Source organism: Pristiophorus japonicus (genome assembly GCF_044704955.1).
Source record: "Pristiophorus japonicus isolate sPriJap1 chromosome 24 unlocalized genomic scaffold, sPriJap1.hap1 SUPER_24_unloc_2, whole genome shotgun sequence".
Taxonomy (NCBI): domain Eukaryota; kingdom Metazoa; phylum Chordata; class Chondrichthyes; family Pristiophoridae; genus Pristiophorus; species Pristiophorus japonicus.
This window is the reverse complement of record NW_027250649.1, coordinates 2,281,854-2,297,874: the sequence shown is the minus strand read 5'-3', so window position 1 is coordinate 2,297,874 and position 16,021 is coordinate 2,281,854. Positions and strand designations below refer to the sequence as shown.

General features: G+C 45.8%; 1 pseudogene; it reads left to right on the top strand.

The window, feature by feature from the left end:
* LOC139241225 (zinc finger protein 271-like) overlaps nt 1-16,021 on the top strand; it is a 55,185-nt pseudogene that overhangs the window by 297 nt on the left and 38,867 nt on the right.

The following is a 16,021-nucleotide window of genomic DNA, read 5'->3' as shown; positions in this document are numbered from 1 at the left end:
ATATTTGAAATATCCATGATAAAAGGAGACTAATTGATGTCCTGTTATATTTTGGTCCTTTTCTCCTTTCCATTTCTAGATTGTTTCAGTTCTCATGTCTTTGGTTACTCTCAGAGAGAAGTCCCAGTTCCTTATACATTCCACAGTGCGTCTCTTTGCCTTGGTGTCCAGAGTAGGGATAGCTATCACGCCTGGGATCACTAAACACAAAACACAGTCTGTTAATCCCTTTCAGCTACAGGACTTAGCGCGTTCCTGGCAGCATCTCTCTCACTTTCGATGGGTGAATAAAGAATCTTGCAAATCTGGTTTCGATTTAAATTTGAATCCACTCAGTAAATGTATTTAAAGAAAAATATACAAGTAAACCCATCACATCAAGTAATTGGCAAAGGTTTACAGTCAACAAGATGAAGAAGTAAAAATATCACGGCCCAGTAACCCAGCTCTATCTTCACAGGATAAAGTCTGTTATCTAAGTCCTCGAATGTCAGTTGGTGAGATGAGAGACTGAATCACTTTCCACATTCAGTTGGTAAACGGTCTCTCCCTGATGTCTTGCCACCCAACGTGCACCTGCATCCATTCCCACTGTCCTCACATTTACATTGTTGAGTCAGCTGGCCACACGGGTCTCACAGGCTAGACGATTGGTTGAAGGTGCATCCACACCCAGAACATGTGTCCTGTTTCTCACCGCTGTGATTGGTGTTTTTCCAAAGACTGATGATAAGGTGATCGTGATCAATCCGGTGAATCTCTCAAATCTTGACGTGATGTTTGGTTTCAGTTTCCCAGCTGTAGACCCTCACCTTCTGTTACCCTGCAAATTGAGGTTACAAACGTTGTTACTTTAAGTACAGGATAGACATTTCCACTGTGGCAGGCATCAGAGTCGAGTCCAGTCCTGCCCTCAAATTACAACCACACACTTCCCAGTTGAGGTCATTTCCCAGTTGAGGTCATTGGAACGGCATCATGAGCATGGGCACTGACTAATTTTTAATCATATTTAGCCCAGTGGTAGTGACGACAATTATAACCCCTAAACTGCTGCCTTGGCTGAGATCAACTGACATCACAGATCAAGGAACGAACTTGAGAACTTCCCAATCAATATTGCATATTGTTCTAAAATTTGGGGGGTGTGGGGAGGGATAGAAATAATATTTGGAAACACATTTTACTCCAGCTTTAAACGAAACCTTCGTCACACTGCACAATTCTGAAGTATTTCCAAATTCAAGTCCAATGGAGCATCAAAAAGGGTGTGACATTTTAGAAAGGCGCAAATTACTGAAATCGACAGCTTTTCAATCACTGCACAGTACAGAAGGGTGCGACTGTCAATGGGAGATCGGTTCGTGAAGTCCCCCGACACTCCGAGATAAACTGCACTGTTCCTTTAAGTATAAATAGGCAGTGAAAAGGGAGTCCGGGTCCCTTTAAATATCTGCTGCATTCCCCCAGGTTTGGGAGGAGCAAACGCGCGAGGTCTCTTTTTCTCCTCACACAGCAAGCACCGCCAGTGGGCTCCCGCAAGGTCCTAAAGGCCAAAGTAAAATGACGCATCTGGTTAAGCACAACAACTGAAAAGTGCACACACATAGTCTTTGCTATATATGCGTGTGTGTAAACAAAACACATCTTTCTTAATGTTTGACAGTGAATTCCACAGAGATAAGCTATTGCCTTCGCCAGTTATTTTCCAGCATTTTATTTGCTCTTATTTACAATGAAATTGCAGAGTGTTTAATCCCTTTACCATTTATTGATGACCCATTGTCTTGTGTGCTCCTGTTTCGAAAGTGATGTCACAATGACCATTCCGTTACCAAGGTGACCACTTGTCCGCAGTATGTTGTGGGAAAGGGGAGTAAATCTCACCGAGGGTAATAAGCAGCCTCCCACCAGTCTCTGCACTTTATTGCCCAATGATCACTTACCATCACACAGAAGGTCCTGAGATTTAGCTCCAGTGTGGTGACTTGTGTAAGTGATGTTAAACATTAAATTGTAGGTTAAAAGAGGAGTTGGGTGAGGAGGGCTTGGAGATTAGGCGTAAAAGAGGAGTTGGGGTGAGGGTTTGAGAGAAATGCGGTGATAGAGGAGTTGGAGTGAGGGGTTGGGGAGTTGGTTTGAAAGAGCAGTTGGGGAGGGGGAGGTAGAGAGTAGGGGTGAAGAAGGTGTATGAGTGAATGGGATTTACAGCGTTTAATTGCCTTTGTTGAATTATGATAGGGTTTATTTTTCCTTTAAAATGTTTTGTATTGTGTGTTAGACGTGGGGTTGCAGTTCCTTGCAGGCACTGGACTGTTTCTGTTGAATTAATGTGGGCAATGTTAATTGGGAATAGATTTGAGTGTGATCATTCTGTGCTGAATACGTGGCTGGGCGGCGGGTTTGCCCTCAGTCCCAGTGACGAGGTGTTGTTGACTCCAAATTCAGCGACCACATACATTGTGACTCCAAATCCAGGGACAACTTACATTGAGGCATCAAATCCAGGGACCCCTTACACTGAGGCAACAAATACAGGGACCAGTTACAATGAGACATCAAATCCATGATGAATTACATCGTGACACCAAATTGAGGGATTGCTAATACGGTGACAACATATCCAGGGACCAATAACACTGAGGCACCATATCCTTGGACCACTTACACTGAGACTATAGAATTACATCAGATATATGGGACAGAAATGGACCATTCGGATTAACCAGTCTGTGCCGGTGTTCATGCTCTGCTCGGTAATTAGAGGGCCTCAGTATGGGGAATGGCCATGCCGCTGAAAGCAGCTCTAGTTAGGGGGAAAGGTGGGTAATGAATGAAGATATGATGGTGGAATCAGACGGTGACTGGTGAGGCCTGGTGACAGATTATTGTCAGAAGCCCTTTTCAAGCAGGCTGATGATCAAATGTAACCAGCACAACAACTGTATCTGTCTGTTATTGTCCCAAAATCCCCAAATCTAATGTCACTAATTGATTTTTCTGTGAGAAATGTAGAGATGTAAAAGAAGGGAGGAAGTGAGGCTTGCGCAGAAACGAAGGTTCCTTGAATTAACACATTGTGAGGCTGTTTTGTGACTCGTCTGTGAGAGGTTAAAAACATGAAATGGAAAAGGGCAAATCCAGTGACACTTATATTGCCAATAGTGCTTTCTACGTTAATCACTATATCCTAAGCCGAATATCATATTGACTATCCCAATCACTAATCCCAATCCTAACACATAGCCACAAACCACACCCACTAACCACTAAACCGACATCTAAACCCAGCCCCTAATCAATGCTAAGAACATAAGAAATAGGAGCAGAAGTAGGCCACCTGGCCCCTTGAGCCCGCTCTGCCATTCAATAATATCATGGCTGAATTTATCTTGGCCTCAATTCCACTTCCCTGCCCTCTGCGCATAACGCTTGACTTCCCTGTCTTTCAAAAATCAGTCCATCTGCAACTTAAATATATTGAATGACCCCAGCGTCCGTTGCTCTCTGGGATAGAGAATTTCAAAGATTCACGACTCCCTGAGAGAAGAAATTCATCCTCATTTGCGTTTTAAATGGGCGGCCCCTTATGCTCAGACTTTGCCACCGAGTTCTCGATTCCCCCCACAAGAGGAAACAGAGATCAGTGGGGAAGCTAAAGACCCGATAAAGGAAGTGTTTAAACAATTATTTTGATGCAAAAAATTTCTGCAACGTATGTTCGTAACAAGTAATTATAATCAACTAATCCATCAAAATTAGCAAAGAGAATTACAAAGACCAGAACATTTCAAAGGCGATCACATGCAGTATGTGTGGAGATCTGTTAACCGCATTCAAAAATCGTTAAACAATATAGAAAATAAGAGAGTTCCAGTCTTAAGCAAGATAGTTCTTTCAACGAACGTCAAATGTGTGTAAAGTGAGACACGCCGGTTCAGTGTATGACATCCACAAGCCGCATGCTCAAACAAAATAAGCTTGGGATTTGATGTGGCAAAAGATGAACTGTGTGAGAAGTGAGATAATGTAGAGTAAGAAAAGGCACAAAATGGAAGGGAAGGGAACATGAATTAGTCTCCCGTGCAGCGGTACGGTCCCGGCCTGCATGACCATCAGCAGGTCAGGGCCATCAGAGGGAGCAGTGTGCGGCGGTGGCATTCCATTGCAGGATGGTGACGGCTGCAAAGTCACGTCGCTAATTGCAGTGCGGGCAGGCACAGCAGGAGGGGCGAAGGAGCGGCAAGAGATTATAGAAGGACGTAACCGGGGCCCAGGACAGGCATGAGTCTGGGGCCCAGAAGGGGCAAGGGCCTAGGGGCAGCATGGCCCAGCTTAGACTGCTATATGTGTGCGCTCAGTCCATGCAGCAGAGCTGATCTCCAGTTGTCTGGGGTAATGCTTGCCACTGGACCAAGACCCAGCTCTGTCAAGCCAGTGTGATGGCTGGTGTGCAACGGCCACCACACGTTAAAAACATCCAAGCACAGGCATCTTCCACCCTTGAAGCTGTAGCTCGGGATCTGCAATACCAGGTCCTTCATTAAAATACCTGTGAACTCATTCCTTTTTGGCGTGGAAGCAAGTCATCCTCACTTCCAGGGACTGGCTAAGATGATGATGGTTATGGAGAAATGAAATATTGGACACTCGGTGTTTGAAACAAGCTTATTTATTCAGTATTGAGACAGAACATTAATCTCCAGCTCAGGTATCGGGTTTTTCAGAGCAGCAGAAACAAAGTCGAAGTGCCAGAATGAACATGGTTCAGTGCCCAATGGGGGCCCAGTAAATCCTGTCCCATATACTGATTGGCTGTTCCTATTTACCCAGTATTCCTGCCGACCCCAGACTTCAGGGACCGAGTGCGCAGGCGCAGAAACTGGCTGTATTCGGAGCATGCGCGGTGTGTGTAATGGCGGAGCAGGGATGGTGAAATGTGCTCCGCAAAACAGCTCAATTTCAGCGGGGCGGAGATGAGTAATGGACCAGCGGGTAGCCGGGGAGGCTTCACAAACAACTGGTGCCCGCCGGAAGCCCGGAATAATAACCGGAATATCGACGACTGCAGCCTCGAGGCTTTCTCCCAGTCAGAGGCCCAGGGTAACGGCGGCCATCTTTGTACAGGAAGGCAGGGTCAGTTCTCCGCCATCTTTGTTCAGTGAGCAGCAAAGCGCATGCGTGGCCATCTTGGTAAAGTAACAGCTGAGTTATTTTATTCTCGACACCTCGGATTTCTCACCATCTCCTAAAGGCGCTGCTCAGTTCTAAGCTTCTGGTTACATCCCAGACAATTGTAACAGGAAAGCCCCAGAGCTGTTCACTCCCAGGGTTAGAATCCCCATGTACAGTCCCAGGGTTAGAGTCCCCATGTACAGTCCCAGGGTTAGAATCCCCATGTACAGTCCCAGGGTTAGAGTCCCCATGTACAGTCCCAGGGTTAGAGTCCCCATGTACAGTCCCAGGGTTATTATCTCATAAGAACATAATAACATAAGAAATAGGAGCAGGAGTGGATCATTTGGCCCTTGGATCCTGCTCTGCCATTCAATAAGATCATGTGATCTGATCATGGACTCAGCTCCACTTCTCTACCCGCTCCCCATAACCCTTTAATCCCTTATCGCTCAAAGATCCATCTATCTCTGCCTTAAATATATTCAATGACCCAGCCTCCACAGCTCTGGGGCACTGAATTCCACACATTTACAAACCTCTGAGAGAAGAAATTCCTCCTCATCTCCGTTTTAAATGAGTGGCCCCTTATTCTGAGACGATGCACCCTAGTTTTAGTTTAACTTGAGTGGAAATATCCTCTCTGGATCCACCTTGTCCAGTCCCCTCGTTATCATATGTTTCAATAAGATCACCTCTCATTCTTTTGAACTCCAAAGTGTATCAGCCCAACCTTCTCAACATATCCTCATAAGACAACCCCCTCATCGCCGGAATCAACCTCTGAACAGCCTCCAATGCAAGTATATCCTTCCTTAAATACGCAGACCAAAAATGCACGCAGTATTCCAGGTGTGGTCTCACCAATACCCTGTACAGTTGTAGGAGTACTTCTCTGCTTTTATACTCTATCCCCCTTGCAATAAAGACCAACATTCCATTTGCCTTCCTGATTAATTGCTTTACCTGCAAACTAACTTTTTGTGTTTTATGCACAAACACCCTTAGGTCTCTTTGTCCTGTAGCACTTACAATTGTTCTTCATTTAAATTATAATTTTCTTTTCTATTATTTTGGCCAAAGTGGATAACCTCACATTTTCCTATATTATACTACATCTGACAAATTTTTGCCCACTCATTGAGCCTGTCCATATCCCTTTGCAGATTTTTTGTGTCCTCAATTTGCTTTCTCACTCACTTTTGTATCATCAGCAACCTTGGCTACGTTACACTCGGTCCTTTTATCCAAGTCATTAATATAGATTGTAAATAGTTGAGGACCCAGCACCGATTCCTGCGGCACCCAACTAGTCACCATTCCCAACCAGAAAAAGACCCATTTATCCCGACTCTCTGTTTTCTGTTAGTTAGCCTATCCTCTATCCATGCTAATATACTGCCCCCAACCCAATCAGCAGTGAATGTTCCTGATTTAGTTCCAATCTCACCGTGTCTGTTGTTCTTGGGCAGTGAGCAGTGGAAACACAGCCTGAAAGTGAGGATGTGAGGAGTTTCACAAAGTGCATCTATTGAAGGCATCAGGAAAGGAGTGTGGGGGAAGATATTTTAAAGATGGGTTATGTTGTTTTGGTGAGCTGAGTTTTCCAGAACCATGTTGCTGATGATCGAGAGATACATTGTCACTCCCTCAGATACATCATATTCTCCACGCATCCATATCTTAGAACTAATAATGTTCTCGTATTATTATTCTCAGAACAAAATTCTTCAGCCAGAACAAATGTGATCTTTCCTCCACCCGGAACACAAGGAACAGTGCAGGCAGCTCCTTCTCACACACAGTAAGTAGATTATCACTCACAGAGCGCAGACACACAGAACTGGCCTCAATCCTATTGTCACAGGCAGCAGAAGCTGTCAGTCCCACAGTGAACCGAAGTGGCAGAGTTACATTGTGAATCTTACAGCCACATGGAGCAGTATAATCACATGCTGTTTCACCATTGAAAAATATCACACTGACAGGTACATTAAACACCCACACTCACTTGCCAGAAACTGGCAGGTAGAGAATAAAAGACAATCATCGATCAGAAAAAATGTCAAACAGGTAGTATAAACAACACTCGCATATCAGAAGCTGATGGGTACAGAGCAAAAGCCTTTTCATGTTTCAGAATCTGACGGATTCAGTATTTAACCCCGCCGAACATACCAGAAGATGAGAGGTGCAGAATAAAACCCACATTCCCGTACCACAGACTGACAGATACAGTATACAACACACACCCACATATATGAAAGTGACAGTAACAGAATAAAATCCCCACTTACATACCAGAGAGCGACAGGTAAAGTGTAAATCCCATGTGCACATGTCGGAAAATTGAAAGACACGTTGAAGGCAAAATCTTCATTCACATATCAGAGAAATACAGGTTAAAAAGTTAAATTGATTCTCACGTTCACATACCAGAGACTGGCAAATACAGATTAAACCCAGACGACCATCGCAGAAACTGAGAGGCACAGATTAAACCTCAACACACACCAAAACCTGACATTTACAGAAAAATACACACACTTGCATATCAGAGACTGAGAGATACAGTATAAAACCCACACTCACATATCAGAGGCTGACATATTAAAATCCATATTCCCATAACATAAATTGACATACAGTGACATGCCCATACTCACGAACCAGTAATTGACAGGTACAGGGTAAAGACCTCTCTTTCATTCCAGAAACTGACAGGTACAAAGGAAAGTCCACTCATAATTAAACAGAAACAGGCAGTTATAGAGTAAGGCACACAATCACATATCAGAACTTGACGGGTACAGAATAAAACCCAGGCTCCCATAACAGAAATGGAGAGATACAGAGAAAGGCCCACACTCACATACCAGAGGCAGCTCGATACAGAGTAAACCTCAGATTCATTTATCAGGACCGACAGATTCAGCATAAAACTCGCCTCCATAACACAAATTGACAGTTAGAAAGTAAAACCAATACTCTATCAGGAATTGGTGGTACACAGTAAAACAATACCAACATACTGCAGAATGCCGGGTATGGAGTAGAGCTCACATTCACATAACAGAGATGGACAGATAGAGCACAGAACACACACTCACACACCAGGAATGGAAAGAAACATAAAAACATAGAAAATAGGTGCAGGAGCAGGCCATTCGGCCCTTCGAGCCTGCACTGCCATTCAATATGATCATGGCTGATCATGCAACTTCAGTACCCCATTCCCGCTTTCTTTCCATACCCCCTGATCCCCTTAGCCGTAAAAAACTCATCTAACTCCCTCTTGAATATATCCAACGAACTGGACTCCACAACTTTCTGTGGTAGAGAATTGCACAGGTTTACCACTCTCTGGGTGAAAAGGTTTCTCCTCATTTCAGTCCGATATGGCTTACCCCTTATCCTTAGACTGTGACCCCTGATTCTGGACTTCCCCATCACCGAGAACATTCTCCTGCATCTAACCTGTCCAGTCCTCTCATAGTTTTATATCTTTCTATGAGATCCCCTCTCATTCTTCTAAATTCTAGTGAGTGTTAGCCTAGCCGATCCAGTCTTTCTTCATCTGTCAGACCTGCCATCCCGGGAATCAGTCTGGTGAGCCTTCGCTGCACTCCCTCAATCGCAAGCACGTCCTTGCTAAGATTAAGAGACGAAACCTGCACACAGTACTCAAGGTGTGGTCTCACCAAGGCGTTGTACAACTGCAGTAAGACTTCCCTACTCCTATACTCAAATCCTCTTGCTATTAAGGCCAGAATGCCAGTTGTTTTCTTTTCTGCCTGCTGTACTTGCATGCCTACATTCAGTGACTGATGTACCATGACACCCAGATCTCTTTGCACCTCCCATTTTACTAACTGTCACCATTCAGGTAATAATCTGCCTTCCTGTTTTTGCCACCAAAGTGGATAACCTCAATTTATCCACATTATACTGCATCTGCCATGCATTTATCCATTCACCTAACCTGTCCAAGTCACCCTGCAGCCTCTGAGCATCCGACTCACAGCTCACACTGCCACCCAGCTTAGTATCATCTGCAAACTTGGAGATATTACCTTCTATTCCATCATCTAAATCATTAATATATATTGTAAATATATGGGATCCCAGCACTGAACCTTGCGGCACCCCACTAGTCACTGCCTGCCATTCTGAAAAAGACCTGTTTATTCCTACTCTTTGTTCCTGTCTGCCAACTGGTTCTCTATCCACGTCAATACATTACCCCCAATACCATGTGCTTTAATTTTGCACACTGATCTCTTGTGTGGGACCTTGTCAAAAGTTTTTTGAAATTCCAAATACACCACATCCACTGGTTCTCCCTTATCCACTCTACTAGTTACATCCTCAAAAAACTCTAGAATATTTGTCAAGCATGATTTCCCTTTCATAAATCCAAGCTGACTTGGACCAATCCTGTCACAGCTTTCCAAATGATCTGCTAATACATCTTTAATAATTGATTTCAGCATTTTCCCCACCACCGATGTCAGGCTAACCGGTCTATAATTCCCTGTTTTCTCTCCCCTCCTTTTTTAAAAAAAAGTGGGGTTACATTAGCTACCCTCCAATCTATAGATACTGATCCATAGTCCATGGAATTCTGGAAAATGACCACCAATGCATCTACTATTTCTAGGGCCACTACTTTAACTACTCTGGGATGCAGACTATCAGACCCTGGGGATTTATTGGCCTTCAGTCCCATCAGTTTCCCTGCAAACATTTCCTGACTAATAAGGATTTCCCTCAGTTCCTCCTTCCCGCTAGATCCTCGGGAGGTTATTCGTGTCTTACTTAGTTAAGACAGAACCAAAGTATTTGTTCAATTGGTCTGCCATTTCCTTGATCCCCATTATGAATTCACCTGATTCTGACTGCAAGGGACCACGTTTGTCTTCATTAATCGTTTTCTCTTCACATACCTCTTGAAGCTTTTGCAGTCAGTTTTTAATGTTCCCTGCAAGCTTACTCTCATAGTCTATTTTCCCCCTCCTAATTTGACCCTTTGTCCTCCTCTGCTGAATTCTAAATTTCTCCCAGTCCTCAGGTTTGCTGCTTTTTCTGGCCAATTTATATGCCTCTTCCTTGGATTGAACACTCTCCCTAATTTTCCTTGTTAGCCACGGTTGAGCCACGTTTTCGGTTTTATTTTTATTCCAGACAGGGATGTATAATAGTTGTAATTCATCCATGTGACCTTTAAATGTCTGCCATTGCCTATCCACCGTCAACCCTTTAAGTATCATTCGCCAGATAATCGTAGCCAAATCACGTCTCATACCATTGAAGTTTCCTTTAAGTTCAGGACCCTAGTCTCTGAATTAACTGTGTCACTCTCCAGCTTAATGAAGAATTCTACCATATTATGGTCACTTTTCCCCATGGAGCCACGCACGACTCGATTGCTAATTAATCCTCTCTCGTTGCACAAGACCCAGTCAAGGATGGCCAGCTCTCCAGTTGGTTCCTCGACATATTAGTCTAGAAAACCATCCCTTATACACTCCAGAAAATCCTCCTCCACAGTATTGCTACAAGTTTGGTTAGCCCAATCAATATCTAGGTTTAGGTCACCCATTTTAACTGCTGTACCCTTATTGCACGCATCCCTAATTTCCTGTTTGATGCCATCCCCAACCTCCCTACTACTGTTTGGTGGTCTGTACACAACCCCAACTAACGTTTTCTGCCCTTTGGTGTTTCGCAGCTCGACCCATATAGGTTCCACATCATCCCAGCCAATGTCCTTCCTTACTATTGCATTAAACTCCTCTTTAACCATTAACACTACCCCACCTCCTTTTCCTTTCTGGCTATCCTTTCTGAATATTGAATTCCCCTGGATGTTATGTTCCCAGCCTTGGTTACTCTGGAGCTATGTCTCTGTAATCCCAATTACATCATATCCGTTAACAGCTATCTGTGCAGTTAATTCGTCCACCTTATTACGAATGATCCTCGCTTTGAGATTCAGAGCCTTCAGGCTTGTTTTTTTAACAATCTTTGTCCTTCAAGAATTATGTTGTAATGTGGCCCTTTTTGATACAGAATGAAACCCACAGGCAATTACCAGAAATTGACAGGTACAGGATAAAATCCATGCTCTCGTATCAGAAACTAACATACAGAGTAAAACCTTCATCCACATACCAGAGATGGACAGATACAGAATCAAATCCACACTCCCATACCAGTCACCCACTATATAAGAAAATAAGACCATAAGAAATAGGGGCAGGAGTAGGCCATACGGCCCCCCGAGCCTGCTCCGTCATTTAATACGATCATCGCTGATCCGATCATGGACCCAGGTCCACTTCCCTGCCCGCTCCCCATAACCCCTTATTCCCTTATCAGTTAAGACACTGTCTATCTCTGTCTTAAATATATTAAATTTCCCAGCTTCCACAGCTCTCTGAGGCAGCGAATTCCACAGATTTACAACCCCCAGAGAAATAATTCCTCCTCACCTCAGTTTTAAATGGGGGCCCCTTATTGTAAGATTATGCCCCCTAGTTCTAGTCTCCCCTATCAGTGAAAACATCCTCTCTGATTCCACCTTGTCAAGCTGCCTCATTATCGTTTACGTTTTGATAAATCACCTCTCATTCATTCTTCTGAATTCAATGAGTAGAGGCCCAACCTCCTCAACCTTTTCGCATAAGTCAACCCCTCATCTCCGGAATCAACCCAGTGAACCTTCTCTCAACTTCCTCCAAAGCAAGTATATCCTTTCATAAATATAGAAACCAAAATTGCACGCAGTATTCCAGGTGTGGCCTCATCAATAACTTGTATAACTGTAGCAAGAATTCCCTGCTTTTATACTCCATCCCCTTTATAATAAAGGCCAAGATTCAGTTGACCTTCCTGATCACCTGCTGTAGCTGCATACTAACCTTTTGTGTTTCATGCACAAGTACCCCCAGATCCCGTTGTACTGCAGCACTTTGCAATCTTTCTCTATTTAAATAATAACTTGCTCTATGATTTTTTTTCAGCCATAGTGCATAACCTCACACTTCCCAACATTATACTCCATCTGCCAAATGTTTGCCCACTCACTTAGTCTATCTGTGTCCTTTTACAGATTATTTGTGTCCTCCTCACACGTTGCTTTTCCTCCCATCTTTATATCGCCAGCAAACTTGGCTACGTTACAGTCGGTCCCTTCTTCCAAGTCGTTAATATGGATTGTAAATAGTTGGGGTCCCAGCACTGATCCCTGCGGCACCCCACGAGTTACTGATTGCCAACCCAAGAATGAACCATTTACCCCAACTCTCTGTTTTCTGTTAGTTAGACAATCCTCTATCCATGCTAATATATTACCCCCAGCCCTGTGAACTTTTATCTTGTGCAGTATCCTTTTATGTGGCACCTTGTCAAATGCCGACTGGAAGCCCAAATACACCACACCCACTTTATCCACCCTGTTCATTACATGCTCAAAGAATTCCAGCAAATTTGTCAAACTTAACTTCCCCTTCATAAATCCATGCTGACTGCCTGACCGAATTATGCTTTTCCAAATGTCGTGTTACTGCTTCTTTAAGAATGAACTCTTCGACATTTTCCCAACCACAGATGTTAGGCTAACTGGTCTATAGTTTCCTGCATTTTGTCTGCCTCCTTTTTAAACGAGTGTGGCTCTCAGTCACCGGGCTCCACCGAATGTGGCTCTCAGTCCCCGGGCAATGCCGAGTGTGGCTCTCAGTCACCGGGCAACGCCAAGTGCGGCTCTGAGTCCCCGGGCAACACCGAGTGTGGCTCTTAGTCCCCTGGCAACACCGAGTGTGGCTCTCAGTCACTGGGCAACGCCAAGTGCGGCTCTCAGTCCCCGGGCAACACCGAGTGTGGCTCTCAGTCCCCGGGCAACAACGAGTGTGGCTCTCAGTCCCCGGGCAACACCGAGTGTGGCTCTCAGTCCCCGGGCAACACCGAGTGTGGCTCATAGTCCCCGGGCAACACCGAGTGTGGCTCTCATTCCCCGGGCAACACCTAGTGTGGCTCTCAGTCCCCGGGCAACACCGAGTGTGGCTCACAGTCCCCGGGCAACACCGAGTTTGGCTCTCAGTCCCCGGGCAACACCGAGTGCGGCACTCAGTCCCTGGGCAACACCGAGGGTGGCTCTCGGTCCCCGGGCAACCGAGTGTGGCTTTTGGGGCCGCCGGGCAACACCGAGTGCGGCTCTCGGGCCCCGGGCAACACCGAGTGCGGCTCACAGTCCCCGGGCAACACCGAATGTGGCTCTCGGTCCCTGGGCAACACCGAGTGCGGCTCTCAGTCCCCGGGCAACACCGAGTGCGGCTCTCAGTCCCCGGGCAACACCGAATGTGGCTCTCGGTCCCCGGGCAACACCGAGTGTGGCTCTCAGTCCCCGGGCAACACCAAGTGCGGCTCCCAGTCCCTGGGCAACACCGAGTGCAGCTCTCGGGCCCCCAGGCAACACCGAGTGTGGCTCTCGGGCCCCCGGGCAACACCGAGTGCGGCTCCCAGTCCCTGGGCAACAGCGAGTGCGGCTGTCAGTCCCCGGGCAACACCGAGTGTGGCTCTCGGACCGCAGGCAAAACAAAGTGCGGCTCTCAGTCCCCGGGCAACACCGAGTGCGACTCTCAGTCCCCGGGCAACACCGAGTGCAGCTCTTGGGTCCCCGGGCAACACCGAGTGTGGCTCTCAGTCTCCGGGCAACACCGAGTGCGGCTCTCAGGCACTCAGTCAGAGCCACTGGTCCCAGCAGCTGAAACTCCGGGGGCAGCACGTCCCCCACACCAGGAAAACAACAACTTACATTTATACAGCTGGCCCAGCAATTCCCAGCCGCTCTGTATCAGGGGGCGCTGGATGTGGAAGTCACTCACTGGCCTCCTGTGTGTGTCTGTTTATTACATCAGTTTGAGCTGGATGGAGAGGGGGGAGAAGCTGATGGGTTTCACCCCCAGTACCTCTGGGCCCAGTGGGAACAACAATTTCTCATGTGGGCCTGTCGAGAGAGGTGAGTTCCCTTCCCTGAAGGACAGCAGTGGCCCAGATGTGTGTTTACGACAATCCGGCAGCTTTCATGGTCACTTTTTTCTAGTGCCGGCCCCACAAATGAACAGATTCATTAAGCTCAATTAAACAACCTGCCTTTGTGTTTTTGTGGGTTCTCTCTCGCACTCACTTTTCCTGTTTGAAATTCACTTTACAGGGTGTTAAAAGGGAAGGATTTGTCGACTGGAAGCTCAAACCAAACATCACCTCAAGATCTGACAGTCACTCGTTACATCGGGACTGGAATATCATCAGCTTTTGACCATGGAAGCAGAAGGCACCGTTCACAGTGGGGAGAAACGGTACACGTGCTCTGTGTGTGGACAATGCTTCAGCCAATCGGCCAAACTGGATAGACATAGAAACATAGACATAGAAACATAGAAAATAGGTGCAGGAGTAGGCCATTCGGCCCTTCTAGCCTGCACCGCCATTCAATGAGTTCATGGCTGAACATTCAACTACAGTATCCCATTCCTGCTTTCTCGCCATACCCCTTGATCCCCCTAGCAGTAAGGACCTCATCTAACTCCTTTTTGAATATATTTAGTGAATTGGCCTCAACAACTTTCTGTGGTAGAGAATTCCACAGGTTCACCACTCTCTGGGTGAAGAAGTTCCTCCGCATCTCGGTCCTAAATGGCTTACCCCTTATCCTTAGACTGTGTCCCCTGGTTCTGGACTTCCCCAACATTGGGAACATTCTTCCTGCATCTAACCTGTCTAACCCCGTCAGAATTTTAAACGTTTCTATGAGGTCCCCTCTCATTCTTCTGAACTCCAGTGAATACAAGCCCAGTTGATCCAGCCTTTCTTGATAGGTCAGTCCCGCCATCCCGGGAATCAGTCTGGTGAACCTTCGCTGCACTCCCTCAATTGCAAGAATGTCCTTCCTCAGGTTAGGAGACCAAAACTGTACACAATACTCCAGGTGTGGCCTCACCAATGCCCTGTACAACTGTAGCAACACCTCCCTGCCCTCAACTCAAATCCCCTTGCTATGAAGGCCAACATGCCATTTGCTTTCTTAACCGCCTGCTGCACCTGCATGCCAACCTTCAATGACTGATGTACCATGACACCCAGGTCTCTTTGCACCTCCCCTTTTCCTAATCTGTCACCATTCAGATAATAGTCTGTCTCTCTGTTTTTACCACCAAAGTGGATAACCTCACATTTATCCACATTATACTTCATCTGCCATGCATTTGCCCACTCACCTAACCTATCCAAGTCGCTCTACAGCCTCACAGCATCCTCCTCGCAGCTCACACTGCCACCCAACTTAGTGTCATCCGCAAATTTGGAGATACTACATTTAATCCCCTCATCTAAATCATTAATGTACAGTGTAAACAGCTGGGACCCCAGCAAAGAACCTTGCGGTACCCCACTAGTCACTGCCTGCCATTCTGAAAAGTACCCATTTACTCCTACTCTTTGCTTCCTGTCTGACAACAAGTTCTCAATCCATGTCAGTACACTACCCCCAATCCCATGTGCTCTAACTTTGCACATCAATCTCTTGTGTGGGACCTTGTCGAACGCCTTCTGAAAGTCCAAATATACCACATCAACTGGTTCTCCCTTATCCACTCTACTGGAAACAACCTCAAAAAATTCCAGAAGATTTGTCAAGCATGATTTCCCTTTCAGAAATCCATGCTGACTTGGACCTATCATGTCACCTCTTTCCAAATGCACTGCTATGACATCCTTAATAATTGATTCCATCATTTTACCCACTACCGATGTCAGGCTGACCGGTCTATAATTCCCTGTTTTCTCT